The following is a 6,511-nucleotide window of genomic DNA, read 5'->3' as shown; positions in this document are numbered from 1 at the left end:
CTCCTGAATTATCTGGGGGATTGCTGAGCCCCTGCTTGGTGAACGCAGCATGACGTGAGAGGCTGTACCTGTACAGTGCAGCTTGAAGAACTTAAGAACTGTGAGTAAACTTGGAAGACTGCACCCCACTGTCTCTGTGATTATTGCTTGCGCCATCGCCCCTGCACTACAACGCCCAGCATAACCCATAACATCTACACTGCCCTGGAGCTAAGCTCTACCTGTGGAGAGCCACACCATCCCTGCTGCAGTAACATCAGCTCCAGAGGGCCTGCTCCGCAGCGGCGGCTCCCTTAGCCGCATACCACAGGTGGCGTCTCAAACTTTGTACATATTCCTCTATAAAAATTCCCCTTTTTGATTGACCTCCCTGGGTCACGAACCGGGTCACCGCCACTGTGACATCTCCCCTAGCAACGACCGGCCCGGCACCGAGTACCCCACGGCCAAGGGGGCGCGTCATACTTGGCGTCACGAACAGGATATGTAACCCACCCGTTATCACCGGGTACTGTGTGCCTAGAGACTGTGTCTAATACTGAATGTGGCGCCCGCCCCAGAAGAACGGGCACCATTATGTGCGTGATCAAAGACAACAATACAGAACCTCCCATCGTGGGCCGGGTCCCAGAATGGCGCCAAAAGCGCAACCCGCCCCCTGCAACTGTGGCCATACGCATAGATGTGTCCATCAAGGTGGGGAAGACGCCCCAAGGTATGACCAACAGCAAGCAGCCATGGGAGCGCCCCAGAAAGGGGAGAGGGGAAAAGAAAACTGGGAAACAGGGTGTGGTCTCCAGCAGACCACATCAAGCAGGCAAGATGGAGGGAGGTGAGCCTGAGACCCCGGCCCGTGGCCTGCAGCCAAGCGAGACACCTCTTACCCTGGCAGAGGTGATCTACAAGTTGACCCTGGAGGACGCGGAGTTCCTCCATGCCGAGATGCGTGAGCTCAGTCGGCGGGTAGGAGAGGCCGAGAGGACAGCCATCGCCGGCTGGAAGGAGGAGGTGCTGGGGAAAATAGAGGCTAGGCGGCAGCGAGTCCCGTGTTCCACCGACAGCGCCCAGCCCCAGCGGAGCCAAACCAGGACCAGGAGGCAGAGAGCAGCCAAGGAGTGGCCGTGGGAGCAGGCAGGAAGAGTTTCCCAGTCTCTGGCGCAGACCGCGCTGACCTGCTCCTGGGCCCCCTGCTACCTGTGGAGAGCCACACCATCCCTGCTGCAGTAACATCAGCTCCAGAGGACCTGCTCCGCAGCGGTGGCTCCCTTAGCCGCATACCACAGGTGGCGTCACGAACTTTGTACATATTCCCCTATAAAAATTCCCCTTTTTGATTGACCGCCCCGGGTCACGGACCGGGTCACCGCCACTGTGACATCTCCCCTAGCAACGACTGGCCCGTTACCGAGTACCCCACGGCCCAGGGGGCGCGTCATGTGCACGTGGCATAACAGAATGAAGACGTTTCTGAAGTTTTCCATCTGTTCAATGGGCTGTAACTTTTCTTTCAGATCATTTGCACTGTTAAAAATACATGCAATGATTTGTAGAAAAACTTGTTATACAAGTGTTACTAGCTCAAATAACTATGGAAAAATAACAAACGGATCTTCTCATCCAACAATGAATGACATGGATGTCTAGCGACTGTAAAATAATGTTCTATAGACTTGGAAAACACACTATGTAAACAAAAAGTACTTTAGAAAAAAAAATCTATTAAAAGAAAAAAAAACATTTTAATATAGGATCAGTCAGAGCTAAAAAAATCTTTTCAGCCATTTTTAGCATTGAGATCTGTATAAGAAGCTTTCACTCCGGACAGAGGTTAAATGGTCTTTGTGTTCCCAAGTAGCATTAATACAGAATTTTTCAAGCTTAGTTTTTCTTGTGCAGAATATCCGCATTTATCAACTTTGATGTGATTTCATGAAAACTCATGTCCATTTTGTGTCTAAAGATGCTGTTGAATTTTGTGGGGGTTTTTTTTATTGTTTTTTTTCTATAGGCTTCTATACAAAGCCTGAAAAAAAGGCATGGAAAAAATGCTATTGTGTTTTAAGTGCAGAATCAAAGCTCTTTTATAGTAAAAGAAAAAAAAATGCATCAAAATACGCTGCTTCAAAGCTGCTTCAAATCTGCACCAAAAATGCATCAAATAAATGGGGAAAAGCAGCCTAAAAAACACAGCAAAAACAGAATCATCAGAGAAGATTGTTAATGTTTATGATCGTGCAGACACCTGCAGAAAACATGTGGATAAAAAGCAGCAGAAAGAAAATGCGGCATTAACGCTACGTGTGAACACAGCCAAACGCCATGTTCAGTATTTTACATCAGTATTTATAAACCAAATCCAGGAGTGGGTGATAAATATGATAAATACAGAAGTGGTGATGTGTTTCTATTATACTTTTCCTCTGATTGATCCTCACCTGGTTTTGACTTACACATAATGATGTAAAATACTGACCAAATACTGAACATGTGAATGTGGCTGAATACTGACTATATAGCTTTTTTTTTTTAAACAAACTTACCAATAATTTCGTCATAATAACATGCAATTATACACATGAAACCTACTTCACACTTATGACCATGTGTTAAGTAGCATATACTTGTGGAAATAATAAATACATTTATCAATATGTTGAATTATCAGAGACAAGTTTTAAGGAATACTCGCCAAATTTTGTTCACTGAGGGCAATAGACAAATAAAAGAAATACGTTACATACTAAATGTTCAATGTAGAAAGTTGCAGTATTGTTGCAGCTGGATGATTAACTTATGCACAGTATATGCGATTGGCCGTTTTAGAGCTCAGTAGCTCTATGGGGCACTGTTGTGCCTCATTTTGCCTCCTTTTTTAGATAAAGTTTTCTTCAGTACAGAAATGGAGATGTATGTCCGTAATAGAGTACTTTCTAAAAAAATGTACTGACTGTATCATGTCCACAACACCCAGACACCATGTGATTAAACTTAACAGAATTTACAATAGATCACCATATGGTTCCATGGTTCCTAATAAGACACTAGACACTAGATTGTGGCTGTATAACTGCTGGGAAAACGATCACATCCTTTCTACAAATATCTAATTCTATGGTCCAATGTAATGAAATATGAAAATTCGATAAATTCTGCATTACTGCGTGGAATCTAAAGGAATGTGTTTAGGGTTTTTAAGTAGAAGAGGGGCCATAAAACACTGTGGACAAATGTTTGCTGGGAGTCTATAGCAAAAAAAATGGACAAATGAGAGGAAAAATAGAGAAATAACTAACGACTATTGATGTTTGTCATGTGGTTTAGGATATGTACTGTACCTGAGAGGAGCTGGAAACTGAAACGTGAGACACAAGTGATGACCAGTGAATTCAGAATAGTCACAGTAGGTGCGGCTCACAATAAATAGGCAGCAAGGGTGCAGAGGGTGGGAACAGTGGTGGTAGGGGAGTAGTTGCCTGGGTAAATAAATGACATAAGTTTTTCAGAGGTTGTTTTATCTTGTGTTGAACATGTGTTTTATCTGTGCAGTTGGAGCAGCTGCTTATCAACAAATGTTGAACAAAAAGCATCAATTATATCTGCTCAATAGACAATTTATTTGATTTTATGATGTATACATCAGATTATGTATAAAATATATAGAAGAAAAATGCATTGAAAAATTGTAGCAAAACTATTGGTGTTTTACTGTACATTCTACAGCATTAGTGCTATCACTGTTTATTTTTCCTAAATTCCATATCAACCATGACATAAGTAATGTGAATCTATAAATCTACAGTACATGAAAAAAAAAACATGCACACAGCCTGTGCAACACCATTGGTAGCACTGGCATTACAAGCTGACCTATTCAATTATCACATTTATGAACCTCATACAATGAACAGTGGAAAAGAATAAATGAAAACATAAATAAATAAAATTACCAGAATCTGAAAATGTAATAAAACTCAATCACAAATGTGTACAACAAAATGGCACATACCGAAACTACAACTTGCTTCACAAAAATAATCTTTCACACAGCTCCATAATAAAAACATTACAGGTCTTTGATAGAGTCAACATAGTATACAGTACTGCACAAAATGTTTTAGGCAGGTCTGGAAAAAATGCTGCAAAGTAATAATGTTTTCAAAAATAGAAGTGATAATAGTTTATTTTTATCACTTAGCAAAATGCATAGTGAAATAAAAGAGAGAAATAAAAATAAAATCAATATTTGGTGTGACTATCCCTTTCTTTCAAAACAGCAGCAATTTTTCCAGGTACACTTGTACAAAGTGAGGGTTTTGTAGGATTATAGACAACTGTATAAGTAACCTGTGTTATACCAAACAGGCAAAATACAGACAATAACTAAACTGAAACAGCTGAGTAGCAGGCTTAAAACTGGCTGAGGAACAGCCAAACTCTTCTACAAAGGTGAGGTTGTGGAAGACAGTTCCATGTCACAGGTTATACAGTGGAAACCAGAAGTTTACATACACTATATAAAAAGACACATAAACATGTTTTTCTCAATATCTGACATGAAATCAGAATAAACCTTTCCTGTTTTAGATCAATTAGGATTACTATAATTTTTAATATTTGCCAAATACCAGAATAATGAGAGAGAGAGAATGTTTTAAGGCATTTTTATTACTTACTGCAAAGTCAATAGTTTACATACATTTCATTAGTATTTGGGACCATTGCCCTTAAACTGAATGACTTGGGTCAAACGTTTGGGATATCCTTCCACAAGCTTCTCACAATAGTTGGTCGGAATTTGGGCTCATTCCTCCTGACAAAACTGGTGTAACTGATCCAGGTTTGTAGGTCGCCTTGCTCGCACCTGCCTTTTCAGCTTTGCCCAACTTTGTTTTAACTGTTCACCATGGCAAGAGCACAGTATCAAGACTCCTAGTATTTATACTGCATCCGTAAGGTCTCTCCCAGGCAAAGATTTTAAAGCAGACTAGGATTTCAAGAATTTCTGTTCAAGTTCTTTTGACGAAGCACCAAGAAATGAGCGACGTTGAGGACCATAGGCACAACGGTCGTCCAAGGAAACTCAGTGCAACAGATGAAAGAGATATCATGCTTGCTTCCCTTCAAAATTGGAAAATATACAGGAGTGCCAACATCTCAGAACTGGCAGCAACCAAAGGGAACCAGCTACACCCACACACAGTTCAGAGAAGTCTGTCCAGAAATGGTCTTCATGAAAGAATTGCAGCCAAAACACCATACATTTGACATGGAAGTAAAACCAAGAAACAATGACAGTGACCTCAAAACATACAGCCAATGTCATTAAGAACTATATTCAACATAAAGAAGAACCGAGTCATAGAAGTGATGATGTGGCCACCACAGAGCCCTGATCTCAACATAGTGATATTTGTCTGGGAATACATTAAGGCTGCATGCACACGATGCATTTTTCATGCGTTTATGCTGCGGAATTTCCGCAGCGGAAACGCATAAAAAACGCATGGTAATCCGCACCCCATGGTCCCCAATGGCATTCCGCAATGTCAATGCACATGCTGCGGATTTTTCCGCAGCGTTTCTGCAGCGCTCATAAATCCACAGCATGTTCATTAATTTTGCGGAAGAACAGCGGAAGCGCCGCTATTGACTTGCTTTGAGACGCATAGAATGCGCGTCTGTACATTTGTACAAGCGGATTCTATGCGTCTCTATGTGCGGATGGTACCCAGTTCTGGAGGAGAGAAGACTCTCATCCAGACCTGGGTACCATTGTACCTGTGAAAAAAAGAATAAAATAAAAAATAAAGTTTATATTCACCTTTCCGACGTCTTCTCTCTGCATGCCGGCAGCGCTGAAGGACCTTCGGTGACGTCACAGTCATGTGACCGCAGGCCCTTCACCGCTGTGTCTCGCGATATGCCGGCAGCCGGGAACCAGACAGGAACGAGCGCTGCAGCACACGCCGGGCCATCGGGGGTGAGTATAGCTTTATTTTAAGCATTGTTTTACGGTCACACTGTATAAATCCATGCTGTTTGCATGGATTTATATAGTGTGACCTAGTTGTCAAGCACTTTCCAAGTGATGCTAATCGCCTGGAAAGCGCTTGTCAATCTGCATGCGGAAAAGCATGTGAATCCGCATGTGAATCCGCATGTATTCCGCATGTATTCCGCAGGAAAAACGCATGCACAATCTGCATGCGTTTTTTCTGCCAGGGAGATGCAGAAATGCTGCAGAAATTTTCTGCTTCATTTCTGCATCGTGGGCACATAGCCTAAGAGACAGAAAGATTTGTGCAAGCCTACATCCACAGAAGATCTGTGGTTAGATCTCCAGGATGTTTGGAACAACCTCTGGCCAAGTTCCTTCAAGAAATGTGTGCAAGAATTGAAGCTGTTTTGAAGGCAAATTGTGGTCAAATCAAATATTGATATGATTTATAGTTTTCTTTTTGTTCATTCATAAATTATTATCACTTCTATTTCTAAAGAATTCTTACTTGGT

Source organism: Phyllobates terribilis, unplaced genomic scaffold (genome assembly GCF_046119375.1).
Source record: "Phyllobates terribilis strain yellow unplaced genomic scaffold, ASM4611937v1 Scaffold_11__3_contigs__length_659146591, whole genome shotgun sequence".
Taxonomy (NCBI): Eukaryota; Metazoa; Chordata; class Amphibia; order Anura; family Dendrobatidae; genus Phyllobates; species Phyllobates terribilis.
The sequence above is the reverse complement of the archived record's forward strand: the minus strand, read 5'-3'. Positions refer to the sequence as shown.